General features: G+C 45.3%; 1 protein-coding gene across 2 annotated transcripts in view; it reads left to right on the top strand.

Annotated features, from left to right (window-relative positions):
• Positions 1–9,814: 9,814 nt before the first annotated feature.
• The window catches only part of LOC147673941 (GPN-loop GTPase 2-like), a 121,864-nt gene continuing 119,442 nt past the window's right edge, over positions 9,815–12,236 (top strand). The window contains exon 1 of one of the 2 annotated variants that reach the window (XM_086945024.1): positions 9,815–9,952. The gene's annotated coding sequence lies outside the window, so the exon portion shown is untranslated. Of the gene's footprint in view, positions 10,022–12,236 lie in introns of both variants that reach the window. The other variant, XM_086945025.1, reaches the window with a different exon arrangement.

The raw sequence follows: 12,236 nt of genomic DNA, 5'->3' as shown, positions 1-12,236 counted from the left end.
TGTCTCTCTTTGAATTTATTATTAGCTTGTATTTGGGCCTGAAGGGTGCTGCAAACCTCCATCTTGAATTCCGTGCGCGTGCACATTTAAACACCGAGAACATTGAAGCTGTCATTGACAAGCAGCCAAGTCCCATCTTACCCACGATGTGTATGGGAACCTGACCGTATGACCCCAGGAGAGGAAGAAATATGAACTGTATTTAATACATTGTATATGATATGACGCAAATAACACTGGGTGGAATAAAATTCATGAGAAAGTAAATTATGAGCGGGAACATTGATCAATTACATCGAATTGAAATGATCTCATCTTAGTATTGTGTGATGACCTCTCCTCGTCTTTGTGCCCAATCAAATGAAGGAAACACATTGAATTTGCAACATTAAGGGGGTGGTACACACACTGAAAATGGTATAACTAAGGTAGGCTTAGTCAGTTAGATTGTCCGACTTGTCACAGACCTGTCACGGACCCAAAGTATGCTGAAGGAGAATCGAGAGCAGAGTGTTCGTCAAGCACTTTGACAGAAGAATTGATCTATCCAGTCGAGGTCCGAGAGTAGCTGAGAGAGAGGGGTGTAACGCTGGCACTGCACTTAGTGGAGGTTACCTGTACTGTTCTGCACCTGTCCTTTCCTGTTGGCACCTGATTAGTCCGGAGCTCTTCTTTTGTCCCAGCCTGAGGCCAGGGTTGGTCTTTGCACCATTCTAGGTAAATATAATCGATGTGGTATGTCCTTGTAACATTTTCCCTTTTCATCCTTCTCAGGTACCAATGTTTAAAGGCATTTTCTTAAAGTCCTGCAAGATTTATGTTTTAATAGTTATTTTCTTCCTTGCAAAGTCTTTAATGTTACTACTGTGGCCTCTAACTCACAAAAAATAGCATAAAGTGTTTAAAACTTTTCCAGAGTCTGTGGTTATTTTTATGAAAGTAAATGTTATATTATTAAGTATTATTCTAACTCCTTTGATCCTTAAATTCACTGTGCTTAGGACTTAGCCTATAAGTGACAAGGATTTGGTAAGTCATGGTGTATAGGTATAAGTCCTATGGTGAACAAAACTCTGATAGGCAGGAAGTCAAGTTGGATTACCGGTTCAAAGTGTGAATGTTCATGGGCCCAGGTGAGTATGATTAATTGGACGGGTAATCCCGCGCCATCAACCCTATGCCTCATGGGAACAGTCCAAGACCAAACTGCCAAGCCACATCTTGCTTGGACCAGAAACAAGCATCCTGGGACTAGATTCAGGGTAACACCTCTCCTCAGTCAGGCTAGCCTAAATTCAGTGGCAAAGAGAGCAAGGGACCTATGTGTAGACATACTCTGACAATCAACGGGTGACCAAAGCAACACAAAGAGATGATGGACGGGGTGCTGAAACTTTTCAGGAACTCACCCCAAGTCACAGATTTGGGTGAATCCATAATCATTCTTTAGCTCACTTCACCACCTCAGTTTTGACCCAGCCATGTGCAAATCAGTCTTGACCCTTTGCCTCATGGGAACTGTCCGAACTGAATTGCCAAAGCCAGGTCTTCCCTAGACAGGAAAAAGCATCCTGTGACCCTTTTCGGGGTAACACCCCCCATCGGCCAGGCTAGCTTGAAAGCAGTGGTCAAGTGAGCAAGGGGCCTATGTCTGGACATATACCCTGCCAACTTAGGGCGAACAAAGCATCACTTTTGTACCATTTTCCTTTTTATTTCTAGTTTAATATAGCAGGAACACGATCAGAGCTCTTTACGTGAGCACCCGTTACATTTCAGATGGACACATTCGTTTTTAGGCACCAGTAGATTAGCAGTATGCCCAAAATCACAGGATGTTTAATCCCTCAAATAAGGACTCTCACACAACTCTGAATATAGCATAAAAGGTCACCTTTATTACCAGGACAGCCAAAGACAGACCCGCAACAATAACTTTTTCCAACAATACTTTGCTTTTATTTTCCCCAAACCTTTTCCATAGAATACATTTCCTTTTTCCCCAATGCTTTAATTCCAAATAACCATAACTTGTTTTCCATACCATCAGTATGTTTTCCTTCTTTCCATCTCTTCCCCCACCTACCCTCCCAAGCCCTCCCCCTTAGAGAAAGGATGAATCCGCTCTAGATTATCCTATCCCTTCAAACACGCCAACAACACAACAAAAGAGTCTGCCTGTAGTGCCCTAAGGTGACATCCTGGACATTTTATTTTATTTATTATTATTTTTTTTTTTTTTATGGACACATAACACGATAACACAAGACTATGGACAAAAACCACCATACCCTTGACTTCTTTCAAAGCCAGGGTGGGTGGGTGGGTCAAACGCGACACCACCACTCCTCTCACTCGCTCAGAGTGACGTCAAACCCTCCCTCCCCTCCCCGCACTTGGACCTACCCCCTCCCACTTTCCCGCCACCCAATCAGGCCGCGTGAGGTCGTCCCTCGCGCGAAATACCCCAGGGGGGACATCGGCTTCGCCAAGTCCCCCTGGGGGCCCAGTCTCCTTTATAGGCATCGCGCCCTATCAGACATGCCAACCCTCCAGATTCAGGCGTGAGTACCGATTTCAAGGCTAGTCTCCCGCCTCCCGATTCCTGCTAGCAAAATCCCGATTCCTCAGGGGTTTCAGCTGACAGGGCTTGGTATTTATTACGCACCGGAAGGGGTGAAAAACCAACAAGGCGTCCTTAACAAAGGAATGGTCTTTTAAAGACCCGTGAAGTACTGGGGGGAGGGGGGGGCTGTGTGTGTGCTCTGGAAGCCCACGGGTGTGTGTGTGTGTGGGGGGGGGGGGGGGGGGGGGGGAGGTGCATGCACTGCCAGCAACCTGCCAGGCCAGTGCACAGACGATGTAATAAGAAATTCCCACCAAGAACTGTTAAATCTTAAGCGTTCTCTTTCTTATATCTACACACATCAAAATACTAATCTGCGAGAGATGAAATAACGAATTTGTCAATTCCACCCATGTCGCTCAAAACTACAGATCACAACACCCCCGCTTCCCTGAAGTAACGTCAAATAAACGCCAGCCTTTAAGATGCACCGGAAGTGATCGTTTGTGGTGCAGGAATATGTGGCCCAGCCGCCCCTGAGCCGGTACTAGGAGCTGTGTGCCCATCCGCACAGTCGTGTGTTGCAAAGGTGCCGTTCGGATAGAATTACGCTTGGAGACCTGGTTGCGGCAGAAAGGTAAGGGCAGCGTTACAGGGGCGTGGCAGTGCCCTATCAATGAGTTGGTGTCGTACAATGGATAATAATTTAGGGTCAAGTCTACGACATAGCCACGAAAAGGTCCCAGCAACAGTCTGGTAGCTCCCGGGAGGTGATCGTGAGGGAGTAAGCCTGGTAAAGCAGTCTAGGGTATGACAATGTGTGGGCAAATGTATGGTTGCTGCAGAAGCAAGTTGGCAAGACTCGCTACAGTGAGGAAGGCAGTGTAAACATGCAGGCTCAGGACATGGTGAACAAACAGCGAGGTCCCTCGGGAGCCCCTGCTTTGGCATCCCATGTCGAAAAGGAAGATCATCCTGGAGTCATTCTGGATTCATCTGATGATTACAGTCAGGCTATTCCTGCAATTATCTGGGGAAGTCATCCCAAGCCATCCTGAAGTATGCCTGTAGGACGAAAAATGTAAATGTGATGACGAACCTAGACTCATCACAAAAACTACAGTAGGATGGTGTTCTGATGACTTCTATTGGCAGGGAGTGATTACCTTTTACAACTCCACGAATACTAATTGACAACTTCAGGATGAGTGAGAATTACTCAAGGATGGGTTCTAGCTAATTAAAGGATGACTGTCAATTATTCCAGGATGATCCAATAACCGCTTCAGGATGAAAGTGGATTACTCTGGAATGATCCCATGACAATTTCTGGATGAGTGTGGATTATTCCTGGATGATCCTATGACAGCTTCAGGATGGCTATTGATTACATCAGAATGGCCCCATTATATTTTCAGAAAGAGTGTTGATTACTCTAGGACAGTGTTCTTCAATCTGTGGGGCGCGCCCCCCTGGGGAGGCGCGACACCTTCCCAGGGGGGGCGCGAACTCCACCTAAATCTGACCTTTGTTCCCGGCGTCGCTCCATTCTTCTTGTAGGATTCTGGTATGTCTAAGGGGGAGGGAGGGGAGATCGATGGGGCAGGACGTGCCCATTCTTTTGACATGTTAACTCTCCCAGGAGGGGGTTAATTCGCAGAGCTGACAGCTTCAGCTGCAGTGGGAGGCACGGAGCCTCCTCTGCTAAAATCAAAAGCCAACAAACAGACTTTCGGTTTTAGCAGTGGAGACACCTCGCCTCCCACTGCAGCTGAAGCATTTCAGCCCCGTGAAGTAACCCCTTCCTTGGAGAGTTAGCTCTTCGCAGAAAGACAAAGTTTCCAGAGTTCGAGTCCCGGCAATGAAGCTGAACATCCTGTGATTCTGGGCAAATCACAATCTCCCCGTGCCTAACAAAACAATCCAACTATCATGAAACTGTGCTGCTCATATTTAAAATCTCCCAATTCCGCAAAGGGCCCTTTAAGCAGTATGAATAACTTGAATAAACATTTTAAAACATGCATTGAACATCTGCCAAGCAGTGGACATAATTGTCAAATATTTGTGTGCTCTAAATGTTGCTTCCTTACAAATACATTGTTGCTATTAGCTCTTCTTGTCGGTATTTTTGATTTGAGAGAAGTAAGGCTCGGCTGCCAGCATATGGTGCGATGAAATGTGTATGTGTTTGAGTGCGTGTGGTAGTTGCCTGCTTGGAGTTTAAGTGAGAGGGTGGGATGCTGATGTTTCAAGGTAGTTCATACTTTGAGGGCGTGTTTGTTTTAAGTGGGGATATTGTTCCCAGCAAGCACTCATGCAAAGCAATTATTATTATTACTGATCCGACAAGCTTTTTGGACAGATTTGTAGTAGTGCAGATAAATGATGTCCGGTTTCTGTAACAAATTTATATAATGAATTGAATGGATTTTATAGTCCTAATCGTGGTATATAAACTGCCTCCTTGGTAAGTGTTGAGCAGTGGCAGGCAGGGAATCAAGGAGACCGCTATCATTTCATGTTCTGTATAAAAATGCACATTTAAGTCGTTCCAAGCAGATGTTTCTGGCTCTTTGTGTAACTATTTCAGGAAGCATCTTAAGGAGCCTAATTCACCTGGATTCTGTCCCTTTATTTTCATGGTATGGATTGCACGTAGGTGGGAGGTTGTCATTTAATATCGAGTCTATATCATCTGTGGGCTGTAAATGCATATATGTATGTGTGAAAACCATTAAAATCAGACCGCTTCTTCCCACTCTGTACATCAGATGTGTTAGCGCCGACTTAGCCCAGTTACCATGTGCTTTTTGTTGATTTAAACAAAATTCAGAAACTCTTTGAAGATGTGTTTGAACTGAGGGGAAGCCATGGTAGTAAGAGCTCCACGCCTCTTTGTACAACGAGGATTTCTACTTACCAATAGAAGTGAAATATTACCTCAGAATGTGACTGCTCACAGCTGCTGGTTTCCAAGGAGGGACCTTCTTCTGGTTCCGACGGCTATTGTAGAAAGAAGGGGATGGGGGGGGTTCTTGTTGTTGGAAAGAAAGGCATGGGGCTGCCATTGTCTGCTTCTCCAGGGGGGAAAAAGTGCAAGGCCATATAGTAAAAGCATGGCGTGCTTGCAAAATATATAAATAAACAATACATATAAAAGGGGCAAGGTCAGAAGAAAATAAAGGCATGCGGTCACGAGTTGCCAAATAAAACAAGTGGTGCGCACGTCAAGCCTGTGTGGGAACAATCCTAGCTCCTCCCACGGCCTATTGGTGTCGATTACGCGCTTGAAATTTCTGTCAGGTGGTGGGCGGGCTCAACATCTAAAAAAATTCAGCTGGGGGGGCTCAACCAACAAAAGTTTGAAGACCTCTGCTCTAGGACATGGGTACTCACAAACTTTCTCTCTGGGGCCAAATTTACAGTGTGGTTTGTTTCCGAGGGCTGCACCGGTGGGGATGGGGTCAGTGGGGGAGGGGGCGGCGCTAGATCAACAAAAAAACCTATGACCATGAGGTTGATCACAGGTCCCTGCAGCGGATGCCTTCTTCGACTGCACCACCACACCCGGCATACACACATCTATCTCCCTCTCTCCCTCTTTCTCTCCCTCCTTCTCTCCATCCCTCGCTACCTCGCTCTCTCCATCCCTCGCTACCTCGCTCTCTCCATCCCTCGCTCTCTCCCTCCATCCCTCGCTCCCTCCCTCTCGCTGCCTCTCTCCCTCCCTTGATCCCTCTCTCCCTGTCTCTCTCACTCCCTCTCTCACTTCCTCCTTCTGTCTCCCTCCCCGCCCACACTCCCTCGCCAACACTCCCTCGCACACACTCCCTCCGTCACCCTCACTCCCTCCGTCACCCTCACTCCCTCCGTCACCCTCTGTCTCCCTTTCTCTGTGTCCCTCTCCCTCCCTTTCCCTCTGCCTTTCCATCCCTCCCTCCCTCTGTCTATGTCCCTCGACCTCCCTCTGTCACCTCACCCTGCCTGTGTGTCAGCCCCGGGTGAGACAGCTTCCTGACACACACAGCCGCCCCCAAGCACTTCACAGGTCGTTAAAGGCCATTTGAATGCTAATGAGGCTTTGTTGTATTCCACCTCATCTTAGGCCCCTGCAGCTCCACTCTGGCTAAGTGAGAATCGCCCGACCCTGGCCCCCACAGAGCAGCAGAGACTCTCAGAGTCGCGCTGCAGCAGACAATCTTTAAAAGAAAAAAAAAATACATTGGTAGGATGTCTGCAAGGTCCGTGGGCCGCCAGGGAAGGCTTGCCGGGCCGCCCCTGGCCCGCGGGCTGTACTATGAGTACCCATGCTCTAGGATGACGTGGTGAAAGGGAGGCATGTTTTTGTCCTTGATATTTGGATTTAAGCGGGGACACCAAACAAGTTCATTTTCACGTTCTGATGCGTCATTTTTTGTTGTGGATTTTTGATGAAGGACACTAGCCATCCCTGCTAAAAGGGCCAGGTTTTCAAGTTTCTGCAAACTCATCCGCGAACTTGCATCACCAGGCTGAGAAGTTATGCTTTCAGCATGAGCTTTCTTACCAACTCTTATATAATCCAGTCCACTCTGCTTGGCTTTTTTGTACTTGCATCTTTTCTCTGCAATTTCTTCCTCTTGTAGTTCGCGTCACCCCCTCTTAAGTCTACCAGCGCTTCCCCGATTGCCACAGTCCATTAACATCTGCTTTTCCTCCAGTGCCCTTTGAAGTAACACCTGTTTTAGACCCTCTGTTGTGGCAGAATAGCTTGCAATTAGCTCTTGAAAAATATCCTGAATCATTAGACACTGTTTCTTCACTAAAAAAAAAGCAAGAGAAAAAAAAATATTTACATATAAACTTCAAAACAGATAAAAACACATTGACCACTTGCAATATATATTCACGCTCTAGCCATAATATTTAAATAAAGAGGTATTGATAATAAAGGACAAATGTACAATCTATCCATAACCAAGTAAGTAAGTTTTCCTTAATAGACAGTACACATTGTAAGCCTGAACTTGAACCTCCTGAAAAAAGTTGCCTAAATAAAATAGTTTATCCAAAAATGGCTGCCTTATAGTAGTGCCACAAGCTAAACGTTTCAGTCCTTTTCATAAATGTTACATTTGTCTCTGGAGAGCAATCCAAGGCATATGTGGGGACATGCATGTTCATTTTTACTGTCCATTATTGGATTAATTGATCACAAATGTAGGTTTTTACTGAAACAGGTTGGTAATTTGTACCGTTATCCTGCAGTTGCAAACTTATTATAAAGGTTTACTTATTGTGCTTACCAGATGATTGGAACAGAATCATAGCTTTAAAATCTCTCTCTTCGGTGATTGGCCGACCAGCTTCATCTAGATTTTCGACCAGCCATTTACAAAGAACTTCCCCGGGATTGTCCAAAAGCAGGAAGTCACCATCTTTTCGAACACACACAGAATGATCGCAAGTGAAAAACAGGACGTTGAATGAAACCATGATTATGTCCTGCTAGATATAAAAATCAGGAATTAGTTTGTATGTGGTTTCAGAGGTAAAATACAAAGCATATCAAACTGATTAACAGATTTAATTGGAGAAAAGCACCCCAAAAAGTACACTGACCTGGTGCAATTTCTATCTAATATGCCTAGATGTTGGACTACAAAGAAGTGTTTGGGCATGCACTGAAGGCCATTGAGGAAATTACCTAATAATCAACTTTATTTTTGGAGAGCCAGAGTGTATGCTTAGGTCTTGCTGCTCAGGGCATATAGTAATAGCAAAGTAGAGGCATTGTGAGAGAAATAGAAGAACTATCAATAAGTGAACTTTCACACGGGGTTTGTGACGGAAAAGTTACCTATTCCCACAGATGCATAGGGAGTCAGATGCCTGCTACCCTCTGCCCACCGGCACCCCAACATGAAAGGACAAGCGTTAAAAATGCAATAGGTTTCACCTTTTATTAAGCTAAAGGTATTAGCTTTGCTAGTAGTACGTTAATTGTGCAATATGTAACGGCTTTATAAATGAAACAAAAAGACATTACAATGACAAATACATAAAGCAAAAGCATTGGCATAGCCAATAGGTCTCCCCTCTGGGACCTTATAAGTGTTTTGCCAGAGTGGCAGATGTAACAAGACCGGCTTCATTTATACAGAGATCTTAGCGGTCAAGGTAAATTAGCGCAAACAGGGAATACGTATTTGGCCCGGTCTCAATAATATATACAAACAAGTTAAAAACATTGCATGCACATGGAACGAAACCAGAATGATAGCCAGTTTTGCGAAAGTAGATATTGCAAGATGTTGGAATGCGTCTGACTACGTTTCCTAAATAGGGGGTAAACCTCAATCGCCACAGGCAACCAGCCCTTTCAATTACACAAATAGCAAACAAAATAAGGAACCAGCATTACAACGGCTAAGTTATTTGAAGCATTTATCCTTATGCTTTGAAACACATCCATGAAAACTGCCAGTGTTTTAGAAGATGTGCTGCTCTGCACACTACACAACTTGGGGAACGTGACCAGGATTCAACAATAGAGCACACATTCATTTAGTAATGGAAAGCTCACTACAAGTTGAAAGGACACAAGTAATGCTCAACAATATACAGTATTCACATAAATAAATGCGTTTAGCGATTGACAACTTTTCAGTAGATCGAAAACTGTTCCATTTGGTCGAGAATCTAGAATACACGCAGGTGCACTTGGAACCAACATGGGACCTACAATACACGGGTAGTGATTTATTTTTCCTTACGGCGAAGAACTTGCTGAAAACACATTTTTAGGCTTTTTGCAATTTTCCACAACTTACACAGGCACGCACTACGTCACACAAAAATACACATGCTCAAACACAAAAGGTGAATATTAAACAAGCAGGCAGGCTGATACAGACAAACATCAAACACACATACTGCACACACATTGCAGCACAGGCATTCATTATAACACGTACGAAGCACACACATGCAGGGAGCTGCGTCTGAATTTGGCCCCTTAATGAAAACTCGTGCTTTCCGAAAAATGAGGAAGCTGGTCTGGGACGGAAATTGAGCAGCTGGGACCGAGAGCGGAGGATCGATGCTGCTCTTTTTTAAGAAAGGCAGCGCTATGCATGGGGGCTCTGACCCAGGATGGGCGCGTGCAAATATAGCGTGGAGCTTGCCCCGATGGACTGCAGCACTTACCTGAGTATACGCTGGAATCGATTAAAGAAGTGGAGTTGGGAAAATAAAGAGACCGATGCCAATCCATCGGTCCCTTTTCCATTGCACTCACGACGGTCTTCGATCTTGCCGCAGAACAATTACGTCACTTCCGGCGCTCCCTGATGTGCGTAAGCTTTTGCAAGAGGAATCCTCCGGCTTCAGATATATGCAAAGGTGAGAGAGCTGCTCTCCATTGAGGACCTGCGGTTCGAGTCCCTGCCAGCCGGCAGGGACTCGATTACAGTAGGTGATTTTGGTATTGTGTTCGAGGCAGCTGTGCTTTTTAAAAATGTATTGTAGTATTGTGATGGAGTGAATTCGGCAGTCACAATGACGACAAAGCTTGTTTTCCTTTGCAAGACCTATTCCTCGGGCCATGAGAAGGTCTGTCCGCAGTTGTTTAATGAGTCTAACAATTGGATTCCACTAAACTATGAGGCAGATTTACAAGAACCTTGCGCCACTTTTCCCATGTTAAAAGTGACGCAAAAGTGGCGCAAGGGGCTTGTAAATCTGCCCCTATGTGTTTATGGAAATACTCTATGAAGGAAGTGCAGCCTGGGGGTACAGAAAGTATCATTTGCAATCACAGCAGCGCCTCCCGGCTTTCCGCATTCATAAACAGTTTGGGGGTTTGTAGGGCTTTTGGATTTTAGGGCGTACATGGTCATTTTAGGGTTGAGGGTGGGTTTGTGTTTTGGGGGGCCAGGTGTAATTTAAGAGTTTAGAGCATGTTTGGGTTTGGGGTGCGAGGGTTAATTCTAGGGTGTGTTTGGGTTTTAGGGTACAAGGGTTAATATTAGGGTGTGTTTGTGTTTGGTGTGTAAGGGTTAATTTAAGGGTTCAGGGTGTGTTTGGGTTTTGGGGTGCCAGGGTTAATTTTAGGGTTTGGGGGTTCAGGGTGTGTTTGGGTTTTGGGGTGCCAGGGTTAATTTTAGGGTTTAGGGTGGGTTTGGGGTGCAAGGGTTAATTTGGGGGTTCAGGGTGTGTTTGGGTTTTGGGGTGCCAGGGTTAATTTTATATTGGGGATCAGGGTGTGTTTGGGTTTTGGGGTACAAGGGTTAATTTGGGGGTTCAGGGTGTGTTTGGGTTTTGGGGTGCCAGGGTTAATTTTAGGGCTTAGGGTGTGTTTGGGTTTTGGGGTGCAAGGGTTAATTTGGGGGTTCAGGGTGTGTCTGGGTTTTGGGGTGCCAGGGTTAATTTTAGGGTGTGTTTCGGTTTTTGGGTGCAAGGGTTAATTTGGGGGTTCAGGGTGTGTTTGGGTTTTGGGGTGCCATGGTTAATTTTAGGGTTTAGGGTGTGTTTGGGGTGCAAGGGTTAATTTGGGGGTTCAGAGTGTGTTTGGGTTTTGGGGTGCCAGGGTTAATTTTAGGGTTTAGGGTGTGTTTGGGTTTTGGGGTGCCAGGGTTAATTTTAGGTTTTAGGGTGTGTTTGGGTTTTGGCATGCAAGGGTTAATTTGGGGGTTCAGGGTGTGTTTGGGTTTTGGGGTGCCAGAGTTAATTTTAGGGTTTAGGGCGAGTTTGGGTTTTGGGGTGCAAGGGTTAATGTTGGGGTTCAGGGTGTGTTTGGGTTTTGTGGTGTAAGGGTCAATTTGGGGGTTCAGGGTGTGTTTGGGTTTTGGGGTGCCAGGGTTAATTTTAGGGTTTAGGGTGTGTTTGGGTTTTGGGGTGCAAGGGTTAATTTTGGGGTTCAGGGTGTTTTGGGGTGCAAGGGTTAATTTGGGGGTTCAGGGTGTGTTTGGGTTTTGGGGTGCAAGGGTTAATTTGGGGGTTCCGGGTGTGTTTGGGTTTTGGGGTGCCAGGGTTAATTTTGGGGTTTAGGGTGAGTTTGGGTTTTGGGGTGCAAGGGTTAATATTGGGGTTCAGGGTGTGTTTGGCTTTTGGGGTGCAAGGGTTAATTTGGGGCTTCAGGGTGTGTTTGGGTTTTGGGGTGCCAGGGTTAATTTTAGGGTTTAGGGTGTGTTTGGGTTTTGGGGTGCAAGGGTTAATATTGTGGTTCAGGGTGTGTTTGGGTTTTGGGGTGCAAGGGTTAATTTGGGGGTTCAGGGTGTGTTTGGGTTTTGGGGCTCCCAGCTGCAGGAGGTCAGACGTTTATCTGCAATTCATTGTGCAATTATCCAACAGTTTGCATTTTTCTGGAAAACTGAAACCAAAGTGGTGGACGTGCTCTTTAAATAGACAAGCAATTCCTGTTAAAATCACCAGACGAAAAAACATCTTATTGAAAACACAATAGTACCTTTGAAGTATTCAGATGCTTATTTTCAAATCACCCCAAAGTCATCAGGAACAATGTCATCTTGTAAAGTTATCGGAGAGTCATTTACAAGTCATCCTCAGATCATCAGGAATAATGACACCTTCTGAAGTCAGCATATACTAATTTTCAAGTCATCCTTAAATCATCACGAATAATGACACCTACTAAAGTCATCAGATACTTATTTTCAAGTCATCC

Source organism: Lissotriton vulgaris, chromosome 12 (genome assembly GCF_964263255.1).
Source record: "Lissotriton vulgaris chromosome 12, aLisVul1.2, whole genome shotgun sequence".
In the NCBI taxonomy this organism is placed as follows: domain Eukaryota; kingdom Metazoa; phylum Chordata; class Amphibia; order Caudata; family Salamandridae; genus Lissotriton; species Lissotriton vulgaris.
This window is presented reverse-complemented; position numbering and strand designations above follow the sequence as displayed.